Source organism: Ambystoma mexicanum, chromosome 7p, assembly GCF_040938575.1.
Source record: "Ambystoma mexicanum isolate Mex_15411 chromosome 7p, UKY_AmexF1_1, whole genome shotgun sequence".
NCBI lineage: Eukaryota > Metazoa > Chordata > Amphibia > Caudata > Ambystomatidae > Ambystoma > Ambystoma mexicanum.
This window is the reverse complement of record NC_090939.1, coordinates 114,076,577-114,094,792: the sequence shown is the minus strand read 5'-3', so window position 1 is coordinate 114,094,792 and position 18,216 is coordinate 114,076,577. Positions and strand designations below refer to the sequence as shown.

Genomic DNA, 18,216 nt, shown 5'->3' with positions numbered 1-18,216 from the left:
GTTAATGATTAGATATGTACCTTCAAGAGGATTTTATATTGCAGGCTAGGGAAAGGACTAGCTTTTAAACAAATACTTATTGCCAGTATCTGACTGATTAAAGTATGAGATATGAGAAAGCAGAACAAGTGCTTACATTTGGCAGTGTTGAAGTTTTTTACCCATGCTTCAAGGTGTAAGATTGAAAGGTTATTTGTTCATAAGTTTCAAATATAATTTTCAGAATTGGTTGCCGGGATTCAACAAACATGAGCGCAGGTTTGCAACAAGCTGCATAGCGCACCGTGGCCAATAGCTCATTGCAGTCCTGCCCCACGAGGACAAGTAGTTAGCCAGAGATAAGAACGCTTTAGCATTAGTGTTAGTTATTCATCCTGGCGTGATGTTGCTAGGATGTAACGTCACTAACATACATGCTCCCATGTGTTTCGCTCCATGACAGTGGGTCGTTGCAAACCTGCCCCGAATCCTAGTCAGGAGGAATGAAAGTGCATCCTGACTTGTGTACCGCAGCCTTGCAGCTTTGTAGGGGACAGTAAATATGCACAAGTGCTAATAGATAGCTAAGAGGAAAGCCACTGAATGTCGTAAACGTGGGTCAGGGGAGCCCATTTTAAATGTGCCCGGGGCAGGGTTGCGGGTAAGGGTGACTGTTCAGGCACCACCTTGAACGAGGTGGTGTCAAATGAAGTGACATCACAGAAAGTGGCATCCATGGCGCGTGCCTGTTTGTGATACACCGGCTAGGCCTTGTTTTCTTAATGACAGTCTGTTTGCCACCAAGTAAAGAAAAGTGATGGATGGATAGGTTATAAATACATCATAACCACTGAAATGTCTCTGGCTAACCCTAAATAGTGGACATTGGTGGCAGTGCCACGCCAGGTTTGCCAGTGTCTGGTCTCTTTCTGTAATGGTCCAAAAAGGTCTTGGGTAGAGCCCTCTGTTTTGTTACGGGGGTCCTGACTTGTGTGGGACCACAAAAATATCAAATATGTACAATTGAGCACAGGCTACCCCGCCCTTCAACACAACGTGGCTGGATATTAAGCTACAATCAAAACGGAGCATGAATTCCCCCGTAGGGCTGATCAATAATCAGTCTGATTAGTTAAAACAAAATGTATTCACAATTAATATCAAACAGAACATATATTCCAAATGTCAAGCATGTCTAAAATAGCTCAAGACAATCAATAAAATAACACAACCCATACTCTGGGTATTGATCACACACAATCTGTCATGTGTACATGTACAGAAATGTTTGTGTGGTTAGTAACCGTGTGATTAAGTGCACTGTACTGGTCGGCACTCTAGTGTTTCCATCTGAAAGGAAAACTTTCTTTCATTTCAGTTCGCATTCGCATCATCCCCTCTGAGCTTTATTCAGGACACACAGTCCAGCGAGATGTAGTCTACTTCTAATCTCTAAAGACAGTGCAGAGATTTTCAAAAAACCAACACTTGGATTTCTTCTTTTGTGTCTTGGGCCATTAAATATTGCACTCCCACTATTCAGAGCTTGCCTTTGTTTATTCTCTTGTTGATACTGGTTAAGATGTTGCACCGCTAAAAAAAAAATCAGCTTTGTGCTGCACAGGCGATACTCCTGCTTGCAGGAACACCCAACTGCCACAGTTTTTCCCGTGGTTTTTCTTCTAAGCCATTTGCGGGAGGGACACCATCCTAGTTGTTCGTTTCCTGGTTCTGCTACGCGCACGCCCACTGCATTAGAAGACAATTGATGGAAAACTGTGGCTGTTGGGTGTTCCTACAAGAGAATAGCGGGAGTGCAATATTTAGTGGCCTAAGACAGAAAAGAAGAAATCCAAGTGTTGGTTTTTTGAAAATCTCTGCTCTGGCTTTGCAGATTAAAAGTAGACTTGCCCTCTTATTGTGTAAAATAAAAATAAAAATATATAGACAATACCGTTCACTGCTATGCAGGCTTTTTCTGAGACGGAAGCCAATGCTCTCGCAAAATAGAAAACATAGATGACGACAAACATTGCAAACTACAAATGGCAGTCAATTCTGTAGTTTTATTCTGTAGTTCTAAACAGGATTCTGTAGTCTGCTGCCACTTTTGTTGGTAAAATGCCTAGTGCTGAATGACGAAAGTTGTCCTTGGCTTATATTTACACAAGAAAAGGTGCTGTCCACTGAACACTATTGTTGGAAGAATGCCTAGTGGTGAATGATACATATGTCCTTGATATTTTGGTTAGAATAATTTTCAGTGCAGGACGAAGGTTGGGGATTGTAGGCATGCAATAGGGACGGCCCAAAACGTATATAACAGACTAAGCTCAGCCCCTGCACACAGCTGTTTGGGCGGCAGAGCAGGAAGACCAGGAGGCAGAAGACTGGGAGGAGAGAAAGAGCATGGAGGCTTTCCAGATGGGAGGGATCAACTCCCTCCTAATTCCTTTACTGGATCTATGGAGCCCCAAGCTGGATTCTGGCTATTTCGAAACATATTTTAGCAGAACTTGAATTCTTTTTGAGTTCCTTGGAGAAATATCTTTGCTCCCTTCCCCCGTCCCAAAGGCGCTTTAGCTCACAACCTATGAGCAGACACCTTATTCTGGATTGGCTATGTGCTAGCACCAGTAATTCCAATTGACATTTAATTCTTTTTGAAGCATTTGATCCTATTTATGATGCATATTTGATTAAAAGCTCATGGCGCAGCAATAGGTGACTTTTGGGAATGTTTTCAATTTATTTCATGTTTTCAATTGTTCATTGAATTATGGACTTTGCCAGGTATCCAATACTGCCCAGCCCTCATGTCTCTATCCTCTACAGTTAGTGAGTATGTGGTGTTTTGTTTTTCCCTTCATATGATATCGCATTGAGAAATGTATTGAGGTATTGATTGAGGCAGACGCCTCTATGTGATTGCCTATCATGATTTGGTGAGGCAGGTGCTAGATTGCCTAGCATGATTTGTGAGGTTGCCTATCATGACCTGGTGAGGCAGGTAGTTGGTTTTTAAGGTGACCCTGATATCCTGGAGAAGGTTGATCAGTCTTAGTCTTGATTTGAAGCATAACTGTGAGCCCAGTTATTCTGGTTGCACAATTTGCACATGTGTGAAATTCACAGTGGACATGTTTCTCTTGTCCTGGTTAAAGGGTAGATGTTTTGCGGGTTCTGGATTTTAGGCTATCATCATTTTGTATTATTATAAAGTATGTGTAGGTGAATTTTGCCAGTATAAAAACTGGACAACACTTATCAGAACACAAACCGATAAGAGCCTAGAATGAAGAACTCTCAGTGCATCTCACATGTGCCAGCTTTGAGATGCCTTTAATATGCATATGTGACAGTATCACCTGCTCTTAGTCAATATCTCAAACAGTAATTTTGTAGTATTGATGTAGATAATGAGAATACAAGTTGCAGTCCCACAAAACTAAACATACAGTAGGTTACATGAACTGGTGGTTTGTAGTGTTTGAATATGTATTTCGTTAGAGAAATTTTAAGCCAACAACAAAAGAAGGTCTTTACCGAATACCATATACTCTTCCTCTGCTTGAGATAACAGTGCGTGACAGCAGGTGGGAATGTCGCACTCAGATGTTAATGGACCTCCAGTACACAGCTGATGACTCTGATTTGTCTGCTCTCGGCCAAAAATAATCAATGTGGGCTGTGGCAAGAGCAAACAAAGAAAGAGTTAAGGAGCAAGCTTCTCAGCCCCTGAAGTCCATGTTTCTTAAGTAGCCCTCTGAACGGGAGGGGATGAAAACCTTGGGTTTCTGGATAGTCTTTGCGACTGCCTTGGTAAGCACAGAGTTATTAGCAAACTATCCCAAATTGTCCACAAAGTCACTAACAAGCATTGGCAAAAGCAATAATATGGGCATTTGCAGTTATTAATTGCATTTTACATTTGTAGGGATGTCTAGGAGTTGGCCCCCATAAAGAATAGTTCCAGCTCAAAGAACATGCAAGCTGAAGGATCAGTCATCACATGACTATTATTACACAATCGATTAGCCTCTGCTGGCTGATTAAATACTTCTAAATACTTCTAATATTTTAGATCAGCAGTTTAGGCAAGAAGCCTGCTGCTTACACAGTCTATTACTGGGCCACATAAAATGCTTTTGAGTACTGTACAATCTGGATTGGCATCTTCTATAGTCTTCAAATCCCAGTTGCCTAGGACCATAAATTATGTCCAACAGAGCAGCACACCACCTAACAATTCATTGACTACAGTGGCAGAAGGTAGAACTGTACCGCTCTGACATTAAATACAGGCATACATTATGTATGGCCCTCAGGGTAGCAGCGCATACACGTGCGTAGAACTAGTGCTGCAGCAAGATAAGACGTTTGTGCCATACCAAGACCCATCCCCAGTTTACCATCAATACCCTTGCGATGTGGGCACCAACATTTTTGTCAGCATGCTAGTTGTAACTCATGCAATGTAGATGCGTTAGCATGAAGGCCATATGCCTGTTTTTGGCTGTGAAACATTTGAGCAGCATTCATGCCTTGTTTAGATCCAGGACAAATGATGGTTTGGAATGGTCCCACCTGACTTCAGTAGGGCGATGCATCTCTCTACAACTGTACGTTTGGTGGACCATCACAAAGGATCCTTGGGTTCTATCGTTAACCCATTCGGGGTTCTGTATTTCTCTACCACCAGTTCTTCCTTTCCGTCCTCCTCTACAGCAGACAGGATCTCCCTCTTTCCGTTTGGAGGTTCAGAAACTTCTGGACACAAGGGCTATATAAATAGGGCATGAGTTTCTACTCCCACATGTTTACAGTGTCGAAATCTAACCAGGCTGGACTATGCACCATTTTTGACCTGTCAGAATTCAATCTCCACATTCCCTGGAAAGATTCAAGATGATCACGCCTGCCCAGATCTGCTTGTTTCTTGCAAAGGATGAATGGCTATGCATAGTGCATCTTCAGGATGTGTTCCTTCATATACCAATATGACCTCAGCACCGGAAATACCTTTATTTTTGGTGGGGGCCAGCATTTTTCAGTACCAGCTCCTCCCCTTTGGACTGAGCTTGTCACCAAGAGTCTTCACAAAGATGATGGCGGTGATAGCAGCGTTTCTCAGGAGTGCACGTCTACCCTTATTTGGAAGACTGTCTACTCAGGTGTCACTGTCAACAAAAAGCAGCTTCACAAATGCAAATGTTACTCTAACTTCTTTTCAAACTGGGAGTGTCAGTAAACTGAAAGAAGTCTTCAATTATGGTCCCGCAAGATCTGATCTTATTGGGGTTCCAATGGAACACAATGCTGGCCAAGGTCTTTCTAATGGACAACAGAATGAGATATTTAGGGCCTCATTATGACCCAGGTAACTTACCGTCTCCGCCATGGAGAAAGGGGGAATTACCACCCCATTACAAGGCTGGTGGGGTGGTAATTCCCCCTTCCTCCATGGCCCTTCCCCATTCCCATTTTTGCCCCATAGGGCTCAATGGGAATGGGGAAGGCGCTAAGTACGGTACCGCAAATTGCAGTACCGTACTTAGCACCAAGGTTCCTTTGCGGGTCCCTACCTTAACGGCTGGTGTAGACCAGCCGTTAAGGTCGGGTCCCGCAAAGGGACGTCGTAATCAGGCGCTAATGGGTTAACGGCGCCGCAGCCTTTTACGGCGCCGTTAACCCATTAGCGCCAGGGTCGTAATGAGGCTCTTAGTCCATACATGTACCCTTTTCCTGAATTCCACCCACAAGTCAGCATGGTGGTTCCTGAAGCTTCTGGGATTAATGGCATCCTGTGTCTTAGCCCTTCTTCTAGAGAGGTTGAAACATGAGACGTTCTCAGATGGTTCTCAGACAGAACTGGTCTCAGGCGATGGATCCAGATACCCAGTTAATTCGTGTGACTTCAGAGATGATTTATGACCTCGAATGGTGGTCAAACTACTTCAACCTTTTGGAGGGCACCCCCTTTTTGGAACTGTCTCCTCAGGTGATGTTGACAACAAATTCCTCCCTACTAGGCTGGGGTGCTACCCTGAATCTTCTGCAGGTGGTCGATCTGTGGTCTCCCTGAGACAGGCAACACCACACCAACTACTTCGAACTGCTTGACAATTTTCTGGCCGTGATGGCATTCCAGTCCAGGATCACCAATAAAGTAGTTTCCATCAGGACAGACAATGCTGTCTCAATGGTTTACATAAACAAGCAAGGAGGGACCAAGTCCCTTACCCTAGTAGACCTATCCCTACAATATGGGAATGGGCAGTACAGAAGAGAATTTGGCTTCAAGCGGTGCACATTCCTGGCCAAGAAAATAGTGGCCGATTCACTCAGCCACCAGTCTTCTGCAAATCATGAGTGGGAGTTAAACAATCAAATTCTTTCCCAACTCTTCTCCAAGTGGGGGACCCCTGAGTATAGACCCAGAATCCTTGGGAGATGCCCTAGAAATCTCCTTGGATGGAGTGTCAGCAGTCACCTTCCCTTGCCTCCCTTCGATTCATTGCGCCTTGTTGAAGCTGAAGTTGGCTCAGGACTGCACGTTGGTGTTTATAGACCTTGGTGGCCAGTCTCTCCGATCCAGTTTTCAGAAGTTCACAGTCTCCTGCAGCAGAATGACCTTCAAGTGTGGCATGCCTCCCCCCAATCTCTTAGCGGCCTGGTTCCTGAATTCAGGTCGTTAGCACAATTCAACCTATCCGAGGAGAATATGTGTATTTTCCAGGAAGCGCGCAAACATTTTACGTGTGCACAGTACAAAAGCAAAAGGCTCTGCTTCTGTCACTGGTGCTTAAACAAACACATTGATTCTCGTCAAGCATCAGTGGATAGTGTCCTCTCTTTATCTCAGACTTTGCATCCACGGGCATTCATATGCACTCTTGTCATACATACGTGTCAGTAATCAGGGTAATCCTCAATGCTGATTCTAATTCGTTCACTCTCACATGCCCAGTGCTAAAACGTCACATCATTTTGCAGGTCTACCACATGTTTTTCCATCCCATCAAGCATCCTCGGGTGGAATGAGACCTCAATGTGGTGCTCAGTGTGCTCTGTCATAAGCCATTTGAGAATATGGCGATGGTGGATCTTAAATTGCTCACCTGGAAGGTGGCCTTACTGTCGCCATCACTTCAGCTAGTAGGATTGGCGATTAATTTAGGAGTTTCATTTATTAACCAATCTATCACCTTACCAGTGTTTTTCTGGACCCTTTGTCGACTCAAGCTCTCAAGTTCTTTTTTTAAATTTGTTTTATTGTAAATTTGATCCAAATTTTATTTTACACACATATACAAATATTCATATATTACAAATATAATTAATCTCATAATACAACACATATCCATATAAAAATATGAACATCTCTAAAAATATACAAAATTTCATGTTGATATAAAATTATTAAAGTCTCTAATTACAAGTGTTCATGTCAAGTCTGTTTTTTTAAGTACGCCTAGGTCAATCAGATTTATGAAATTATTTGAGGTACAAAAGAATAGACCCAGATGTTTTGTTCCCATTAATGTCAACATTGGACATTCCACCAATATGTGCCGGAGGGTTTCTGGTTTTCCTGCAGATTTAAATCGATGGCAAATATCAGCACACTCCTGCTTTTGTTTTTTTACGGCTTGTGTAATTTCCCCCATTAATAAAAGATTTAGGGCCTCATCATGACTTGGGTGTTACCGCCGGCGGTATTACTGCCGGCGGTATTAGCCCTACCGCCGAACTCCCCGGCGTTAATACGCGGGTATTGTTCGGCGGTAATGTTAATCCCCATTCCCCATTGAGTCCATTCGGGAATGCCCCATTCCCCATTGGGTTCAATGCGGAATTTTCGCACTCTTACCGCCGGCGGATTTCCCGCCGGCGGTAATAGCTCAAATCTTTGGCTAATAGCTCAGAGCTGGGGCGAAATCCGCCAAAGCCCTGATTTAAATCTGGCAGTAATAGCACGACCGCCGGATTTAAGGGTTACCGCCAAAGTCGTGATTTAGTCTGAATCTTTAAAAAGCGGGTTCTTGTAGCAGGGCACAGGAATTGATTAAGATAATTTGATAAATGGCCAAGGGGTTTATCGATTAGTGAAAAGGTAGAGTGCAATTTATATCCTCTTGTGCTTGAGATAGTGTTAATCCAATCCTTTTCTTTCAACACCTTCAAGTTCTGTCTTAATAGGACAAAGGACTTTAGCACCTCTTCTCATCTTTTTGTTACATTTGGAAATGCAAAAAAAGGAGCACCGGCCTCTAAAACCACAACTTCCTGCTGGATAAGTTGCAGCATCACAGAAGCCCACACAGTACACGGCCTGCAGCCCATCAAGGGCATGCACACAGATCTAGTGCGAGAAAAAATAGTATCTGTTGCTTTCCAGAAATATGTTCCCATGGAAACCATTGTCAAGAAGGCCGCTTAGACCTCCCCTTCGGTATTCCGCAAACATTATTGTCTTGACCTCAGCTCTAGAGCTGACGCTCAGTTTGGTGAAGTGGTCCTCAGAAACCTCTTTAATTATGGGATTTTAATCCATCGACCCATTTTCTACACATCAGTGTTTGGGTATCTCCCACAAGTATGAAGGAAAGGGGACGGGAAGTAGGACTAAGAAAAGGTTACTCACTGCAGTGACTAAGGTACTGCTTTCCCTCTAATAGTCCCCGTTCCTCCATATGCCCAGCCGCTGTCGCCTCTAAAAAGTTCCCTTTTATTGCTAATATATCTACCAACCATGGGGATCGAAAAGGACTGAAGGGTGTTGCCCAGGGCGGGTCTCAGGAAGGCAGGGCTAAAGCCATCCACGCGCCGGCCCAGTGTAAAAATAAAAAAAGGACAATCTTTTTTCAGGGATACTACCAAAAAGTGCTCCGGTCCCATCCCAAAGGATGGAATATCCCACAAGTATGGAGGGAAGGAGACTATGGACTAAGAGTTTATTAGTTACTTTGGTGAGTACCTTTTTCTATTTTGCTCATATTGTAAGTCTGAGCGCTCTGTTGCGCTGGCTTTAGTACGTATGCACTTTTGGAAGACGATTGATTAAATAATTAATGTAAAAATGTATAGTTAGAATATCGACGTACTATATATAGTTTTTAAATATGTCATTTTGGTTGTGATATTGCTAACGTGTATAGTGTGTAAAGTTATTAATAGCTATTGTCCCACTAAATAAATACGAACAAAAAAAGTATATGATACTTAGTACCACAGATTTTGCCATTTCCTTGTGCTTTCAATATCAGGTGTCACTGTGACCCAAATCAGTGGTATATGATTGATTTCTGAAGCATCCTGAATCGGCCGTGCTGGTATTGAAACCTCAACTTTCTGGTGGCACTATAATATCTGTTGGGTTGCATTAACTGCATGTCCTGCCTTACGGGCCAGTGACACTTGCTGTTCCCATTTACATTCCTATGGCACACATTTTCACAAAGCAATCATCCTTTGGTAAACCCTAGCTTTTTCCTAGGCTCTCTTGTTTGCAATTTTTCAGCTATATGTGTTTGTTGATGATCATAGTGGATTGGTTTAATGTGTTGTATTTTATTTTCAATTTAAGGGGGTGTTGACGAAGTATACGAAGGCAGGAAGAATCGAAGAACTCACTGAAGCCTTCAGGTGTAAAGGCCATCATTGCTCAAACTCGCAAAGGAGTCCTTTGGTGGTCATGCTTCCTCTCTTGCTGGTATGTTTTCTATCAAAATAATATTATTTGAATATTATCTCCTTTTAACTTGACACATTATTAGTTACATATAAATGCATGTCTGCACCTTGATAATTAGTAGATCTACATTGAATGATGAATTGTAGGGAAGGCCAAGAATACATTTTAAACCGGTGCAATACTTTTGAACATATGTGAAAAACGTAGACTGGAACACAAAGCTTGTTCCTCGTATTCTTCTTCTTTAAACTCTATGAACATTTTCAATGAGCAGACACACACCAGATGAACAAATCTCATTTATGCGGTTATATGAACATATGTATATTAGGTGTCCTGAGTTGTGTTATTACAGCCGGATCGATACATGGGACATATCGCAACTATATAGAATTCCTACATGCAGGTTAGTTATGATGTGTTGCCATGCGAGACACACAGATCATTTTCTGGTTGTTGTCCTCCCACATGCCTAAAAGCAACATTGGGTGCAATTGTGGAATTTCATTGCCCACTCTATCACTCAGAACAGTGCATTTGCATGTCCCCCAATTCGGGATAGAAGCGAATTACCAAGCCAGGTGTAAGAATCTTGTGTGATACATCCCAGTCTGGGCGAAATACAAATGAAAAAATAAAAAAATAAAAAATATGTCTTTGTTGTGCTCATAGACATCTGTCTGGGATATCTGGTGTAATTTCGTGTAGTTTCTTGGGGGTAGGAGTTTGAATTATAATTGTTTGCCTATATTTCAGTAAGACTTCTTTTGTTTGCCAAAAGGCAATTTGTCTCCTAGCAAGATCCCACTTCCGCATCAGCTGGCCGTCTTCAAGAGAATCAATCTGTAAAATGTAGGCAATAGACTTGTTTAGAATAATATAAAGGTTGATAGATTTAATGGGAACCTTATACAGGAGCTTTCTTCAAAACCAGTGGCTAATAGAGTTGACAATGATATGAACAGAGCTGTGTAGGACATTTGGAACACTGTGGCGAATGTATATGTGGACAAGATGGGGAAGGTGAAACCCAATGTTGTTTTGGGAAATGGAACTTTGGCGTTTAATGACATCATTATTGTGCAAAAGAGAAAGGCATTACATAGGGAGTTCAGGAAGAAAGGAACTGACCATCTTCTGTCTGCAGAGAAAGTAAAGTATGTGGCTAGTCTAAAAACCAACCATATGAATTTAGTCAGACAACATAAAGCATCTATTTGAAGAGCTCATTGGTGCATTGCTTATCTTTGTAAGAGGATTCAATTCAGCACTACAGCCAAGTCAACACCTAGTCTAGAATACTGAATGAAAACCCTTATTGATATATCTTTATGTCCAGTTCATGCGTTCTGGATGACTACCCCTATATAACACCCCTCTCTTGGAATCCTCCTGACCCCACTGAGCCAAGAAGTAGTTCTGTTTTGCAAGTTAAAGGTTTATTTGATAATTTAAACAATAGATATATATATCACGCTTTATAATAAATTAATAATTGAATATCACACTTAATCTGATCAGTAATCAATAATGGATAGTCTGGCACTAGCACACCTCTTTATAATCGCTAAGGAGTTGACATGAAATGGATAAGGTAGCACACTGGTAAGTAGGGACAGAAGAATAATATGATAGAGAATGCTTTATAGAGTTCAAATGGATGCAATGTTGAATGAAAGGCAGTACAGAAAATACTCATATGATTTCAACAAAACAATGTAATCACTTTTCTCTGGCAATCCACTCCCCCCCTTTATGCAATGCAAGGAAATGGAAGGAAGCACACAGTTCTCAGAAATGCAATCAAATGTGATTCAGTTCACCCCAGCAAGCTTAGATTACAGATCGGAGTTTTAAACACAGGCCCAAAATGCTTTTATAGGTTCTGGCAATGAAGTGAAAAATATGCTAAAATGCTTTTAATTCCCTCTAGAGGTTTAGGGTGAGTGGTATATGCTTTTAATAAGTTCAGGATCACTTTAGCAATGCTCTATAATGGTTGTCAGGTTGCAAACAAATTTTTGCAACGGAAGGCAAGCAGCAGCAGATTTTTACACGTGGAGAAATTTGAAAATCGCGGTAAAATTCGCGAGTCCGTTTTTTGCGATTACAGAGGAACTACAAGGACTAGCACTATTGTTTTGGGGTCCTAGGACAGCCTAGGATCTCAGCTTCCAGATGAAAGTTACTGCAAGTCTCTAAGACAAACGGTCGCGGAGATATGAGCGATTTTGTAAAGGTCGTTTTTTTAAAGTTCAAAAAGACATGTGCAGCTTGCAACTAGAAAAGGACAAGTGACAGGAGGCAGTTCTACTTAGATTAAATAGATTGAATTATATTATTTTAACTAAGAGATTGGTTCTGCACAGTTTGCTAGGTACTCACACTACATTCTTGAATTAAATGGGCCTCGCCACGGATCTGGTCAGGTTTTAGACTGGACTTCACAGTGATCTGGGTCAGCTCTCTCTCTCTCTGGATTCTGGAGACTGATGGATTTGAAGTCTGGATCTTTCTGCACAGCTTTCTCTAGAGATTGATGGATTTGAAGTCTGGATCTCTGGATGTGGTATGGACCGGCAGAGCGCGTTGCAGCAAATGGATTTGAAGGTCCCTATCTGTCCTGACTGTCTGCTTTTATGTGTTTTGAAAATGGGTGTGTGTGCAGCATCACTAGGCTCTACCCCTCTCCACTTGTCATTGGCCCAATTCTCCCCTCTCCCATGATTGGGGAAGGAACTGTGAGTCAGAGTGATGCTGTAGGTTTTATGGGTCAGAGGATCCTCCCCTGTCAAATTGCACACAATCTATATTTGATAAAAAAAAAACATATTTGCACAGGTACACATTTGTTTAAAATTACATGCACCCCTCACATATCACAGGAGGTATCCCCTGTTCAAACTCTGCTCTTCCGGGGGGCTTGCATTCAGAAATGGCAATATTTGCACTTTTTAACTGATTTTGCAATTTCGGACATTAACCCAAATTTACACAGATGTGCGCAAGGAGTATGGACATTAGTTGATGAAGTGTCAGATTTTTCACATGCACACATTTTGAGTAATATCCTCTTTTCCGCTAAAACCCCCCTGAACATACCACCGGGTCCTAACACGTCTTAAAATGTGGGCAGAAAAATCACAAGAATTATGGTTTCATTTAAATAATTTTCACAAGTCCGTACTATGAGTTATTCATCTTTTTAGAGTTATGTTCTGGCCCCAAAGGGGTGTGGTTTCCCCCCAGCACAAGTTTGAATTTCTGGTTTTTCCAGTTCTGCCAAGCCAGCTTGCTCTCACAGGCAGTGCTCCTCCCCTGTCCTTCCAGGAGGAAGCTCCATTTACGACTCCCGCCAATAAAACATTTGCCTGAGTCAGGACAGGGCTTTGTTCAGAGCTCCTGTATTCTGTGGGGGCTCCCCTTAATTCAATTATCAGAGAGATGGCATATCCTTAGTGTGGCCAGCAAAAGGCAGATAGGCCTGGGAACACAGCTGTGACTCAAGTTTCACTCCTGATGGGGGGTAGTTGCCAGGCAAAATTGGAATCTCTTTAAGCCAGTTTTTAGCTACATGTCATTTCTGTTCCCCAGTTTTCTGCATTCAAATAAAACTAAACATTTTTACATATGCAGCTAGAATGCTGATTCTAAGTTTAAAACTATGACATTTAAACAATTGCAGCCTATGTGACACTCAAAAGTAGGTCACTCAGTCAATTTAAACATTTAGATTTTTAGTGTCTTTCAGTCCAAATTTACTTAAACTGCTGAAATCCACAGCTCAGCCAGTCTTGTTATATACCTTCAAGTCACTTCAGAATATAACTTTACATTGGATCCACCTCTCAGTAAGTCTTTCTTTGACTTGCCTTGGGTTCATTTATTCAGTTTTCTACAAAAAAGTAAAATCTGGTGTTGTTTTAAAACGCCGGCTTTTTGATAGTGGTGAGTACTGGTACTGCACCCCTTTTTGGGATTTAAGAAAAAAAAATGAATTCCCAACAGTTATGGGTTTGCTTTTGGCAATCAGCATTGCCATTCCCAATGGTTTCAGACTACTGTGTGGGTAGTCCAATGGTGGTTTTAGGCAGTGTCCTTCTGTGCCCATAACATCGGCAAAAATGAGTGGCAGCCTATTCTTCATGCATTTCCCTGTGCATTTTCTGGGAAGTTCTGGCCATCATGATGTTTTCCATGTCAGTACGCACAGTTTTGAGGTAGGGCTTGGATGAGTGGATAAAAACATCCCACAAGCCCCCCTCTTGCGATGGCCATTCTATTTCACTAATGGGACTTGCAAGACCTGGGATGTTTCCTCATCTTCTTCCAATAGATGGCACAGTTCAGCATCTTTTCCTCCATCCGGTACTGATTGATCGGTTCTCCTCGCCGGTCCAGATGGGAATATTGGGCGGTACTCTGGGCCCCTTGCGTCTCTGCTCCCGGTCTCCGGATCGTCCTCCTTCGTCATTCTCCATGGTTTCATCTCTCCTAGGATGATAAAGCAAAAGCGGCAATACCTACTCATAGACGTTTTTCCACAACTGTTGAGATAGTGTGGCAGCATATACATTTCACAATAACCTAACATTACATTCTTATTTTTAAAAAAGAAAGGATAACTAAGAGACAGTTTCATGCAAATCACAATATTTTAGAGACTAGATGTGGTATGTTTTATGGTTGGAACTGAATTAATCTGAGACGGTACCCGCTAGGATTCCAGAGGATTCCTCCAGTTGTTGCAGAGTGTGCCTGGGATGGCAACATTTCAACTGGTTTATGTGGACCCACTTGTCTTCCCCCGCTGCCAATCCGCCTTCGGGGATGCGGATCTTGTAGGCCACAGGGGAGATCTTGTCGATGATCTCAAAGGGTCCCTTCCATGTAGGCAAGAATTTCCGCTGTTTTGCCTGGTTTCTTTGGAAGTTGTATAGATAGACCCGGTCCCCCACCTGATATTCCTTCCTGGAAGTTTTCAGGTCATAATGGGTCTTCATGCCATCAGCCGATCTTTCTAGATTCCGCTGAGCATAAGCAAAAGCATGTTGAAGGTGTTTCCTTAAACTCTCCACATACTCATGAGTTGTGGAGGCATTTACCAGTGTCTGCTCTTGGGTCCTGTAGAGCAAATGCTGAGGAAGCACCATCTTGCGCCCAGTCATCAACTCAAATGGTGACATTTTGGTTGCAGATGAAGGGGTAGATCTGATGGCCATTAGGACCAGAGGTAATCGGATATCCCAACTTGGCCCAGAATCTGCCACAAACTTCTTTAATATGCTCACAATGGTTCGGTTATATCTTTCTACTGCCCCAGAAGAAGCTGGCCTGTAAGCAATGTGTAGCTTTCTCTTGACCCCCAGTATCTCCCACATCTTTGTCATTACTTCACTGGTGAAGTGGCTACCTCTGTCTGACTCAATCCTTTGAGGTAGACCAAAACGGGAAAAGATGTGGTTAATCATCAGGGCAGCTGCAGTTTCTGCCTTGCAATTTGGGGCTGGGAGACATTCCACCCACTTGGTAAACAAGCATGTCACAGTCAACATGTACTTATTCCCCCTAGCAGAGCGAATCACGGGGCCTATAAAGTCGATTTGTAAATCTGACCATGGCAGTGTCATCCCCCTCTTTTGGAGAGGCGCACGGTGCGTGAGGGATGATGGCTGAAATTGTGCACACACAAGACACCCCTTCAAGTATTGGTCGAGGTCCTGCCCCATGTGTGGCCAGTATGCAACCTCTCTTAAGATTTCCAATGTTGTGTGAAACCCCCTATGACCGGCGGTGGCCGCATCATGGGCGTGACTTAACATCAGGCTTCGGAATGAGGTAGGAACCACCCACTGATCGTGGCCAGCTTTGGATTTCCTTACCAGCAAACCGTCTTGGATCCGGAACATTTTTGGACATTTCATCAACACTCTTAGGTCCTCTTTCCCAGTGTAATCGGTATCCGTCAAGGGAAAGTTCTCAGGGTCCTCAAGGTGTTGGTAAAACTTACCAATTATTGGATCCCCCTTCTGAGCGGTAATCAAATCAGCATCAGGGGTCTCCTTACTCCATTGTGCAATTGAAAGGTCGTTGTGAGCATTTGTCTGGGACCTAGTGATAGCAGTGACCTGGATTTCCCCCAACAGGGACTCAATCTCAATTAGATCCCCTTGGATGGTTCCGGTTTTGGCCAGCTGATCAGCTAAGTCATTTCCAGTTTTGTCTGGTCCCTCTATTTTGGAATGACCCTTGATCTTTTTCCAATAGATGGTCATCTCATTCGAGGTGACCAGATCGTCAATGTTTTGGATCAACTTCCCATGTTTCAAGGGTTTGTTGTTAGCACATAACATGCCTCTGGTTTTCCAATTAACCAGGTGCTCCACGAACCTGTTCCGTACATAATCCGAATCTGTGATTATGACCAGTTCGTGGAGTTGATGCTGGACAGCAGTGAGGATGGCCTGATGCACAGCCATCAATTCTGCCACCTGACTACTTCGGGGACCAATTTTGTATCCAGCGGATGGTTCTGGGAACTCCTTCACCCATGCATTCCCTACGCCAGCCACCAGTTCTTTCTCCCCGTTGTTGTCAACATGGTAAGAGCATCCATCCACATAGACAGTGGGCATTCCCTCACACTTGTCTTCTTCAATGACTTTGTGTGGGGAATTAAGGTATGCCTCCGTGTTGTCCTTGATTTTTAGACTTTCGTCCTCGAGACAGTTTTCTCTGGCACAATCATGCAAGTCAGCCAGACCTTGCGCGAGGGGACTCTTCTTGTTTTGGCCATATCTGACCTCCACAGGAAAGCCTTGCATTGACAGAATCCAGGAAGTAATTCGGGAATTACTCACATTTCCGGCCCGGATTCTATCACTTTGGAGATATTGCAGAGGCTGGAGTGGAGTCTCCACTATGATGTGTTCCCCCTGGATAAACGGGCGGTAATTCTTCAATGCCCACACCGTTGCCAGGAGTGCCTTCTCACAATCGTTGAACTTTTCCTCCACAGAGGATAAAGTTTTGCTCGCATAGGAGATTACTTTATAGACCTTGTCATGCTTTTGGTATAATACTGCCGTCAAGCACCTATTAGAGAACCCCGTCTCCAGGAAGAACTCCTTGTTTCTGACAGGGTAAGCTAGGCAAGGTGCTTGTGAGAGGCTTCTCTTGAGTTGTCTTACTGCCTCGGCTTGTTCTGGACCCCATTCCCACTTGACCCCCCCTTCAGGAGATGAATCAGGGGTCCGGTGATCTCTGCGTAGCCCTCAATGAACTTTCTGCTGTAATTAGTCAGTCCAAGGAGGCTCCTTAGTTCCCGCAGAGTTGTGGGGTCTTTCAATTTTTGGAGGGCTTCCACTTTCTTTTCCTGGGGACAGAGACCCTGAGGAGTAATCTCATGCCCCAAGAAATTAACACGGGTTCTACACCACTGTGCTTTCTGAAAGGAAAGTTTTGCTCCGGCGGCCCTCAACTGGGTCAGAACATAACGGATCTCCGCTATGTGTTCCTCCACAGATGAACTTTTGATGAGGACATCATCTACATAAGCCAGGTTACCCCTCGCACCCAAGTCGGGCATGGCCTTGTGTAGAAAAATGTTGAATTCATTGCCGGAGTTGAGGTATCCGAAGGGAGTCCGGGTCCATGTGTACTGCTGGCCCCCAAAGGTAAAAGCCAGTTTGTATTGGTCCTCCCTGCTGACAGGCACGGTCCAGTATCCATTGGTCAGGTCTATTGCAGTGAATACCTGTGACCCCTGAATCTGGGCCAGCCCTTGGTCAATGTAGGGAAGAGGCCATCGGGAAGTATGGACCCGTTTGTTGAGCTCCCTGAGGTCGGCACAGAGTCTCCACTGGCCGTTTGGCTTCAATATTCCCAGCACCGGATTATTGAAGGTGCTGTGGACTGGACGGATTATTCCCCGGGACTCAAGGTTCTTAATTATTTCAGTAAGGGACTCCATGGATGCGAGAGGCAAACGATATTGCTTCACAAACACTGGAGTCATGCCAGGGTCCGTGGGGATTGTTGTTGTGTGGATGTCAGTGCGACCGCAGTCATATGAGTCTACCGCAAAGAGATCTTGGAAATCCAAGAAAACTTTTTTCAACTTTTGCTTTTGTTCCAGAGTCACACAGGCATCAGCTAGGTTGACTCTCTCTTCCACCATCTGCCCGAAGCCTGGAAAGACTTCTGGTTTGGCTATTTCAGCAGCCTCCTCCAGCTGGGTGGAGAAGTCCCTGGTCAGAGTGCTGATTTGGACTGGAGGCTTCAGGTGGGAAAGGCAGCCCTCATGGACCTGGAAAATCACCTCATCCCTCCTGAAGTCACAAGTCACATCTTCCTTACCATAAGGGCAGGAAGTGTACACCAGGAAGTTCCCCCCATGCCGGGTAAAGATCCTGTCTGGTGTTGCGTTGTCATCACTGTCACTGTCAAAACAGTCCTTGGGGATTGGTCCTAACAGTTCATTTCCAAGATTAATGGAGAAATGTCGGTCATCAACCGCCATTCCAATAATGGTGCCTGCG

At 43.5% G+C, this 18,216-nt stretch overlaps 1 protein-coding gene across 1 annotated transcript in view; it reads left to right on the top strand.

The window, feature by feature from the left end:
- ZBTB20 (zinc finger and BTB domain containing 20) overlaps nt 1-18,216 on the top strand; it is a 3,989,371-nt gene that overhangs the window by 692,280 nt on the left and 3,278,875 nt on the right. Inside the window, exon 3 of the mRNA XM_069635901.1 lies at nt 9,569-9,694. The gene's annotated coding sequence lies outside the window, so the exon portion shown is untranslated. The remainder of the gene's footprint in view (nt 1-9,568; nt 9,695-18,216) is intronic.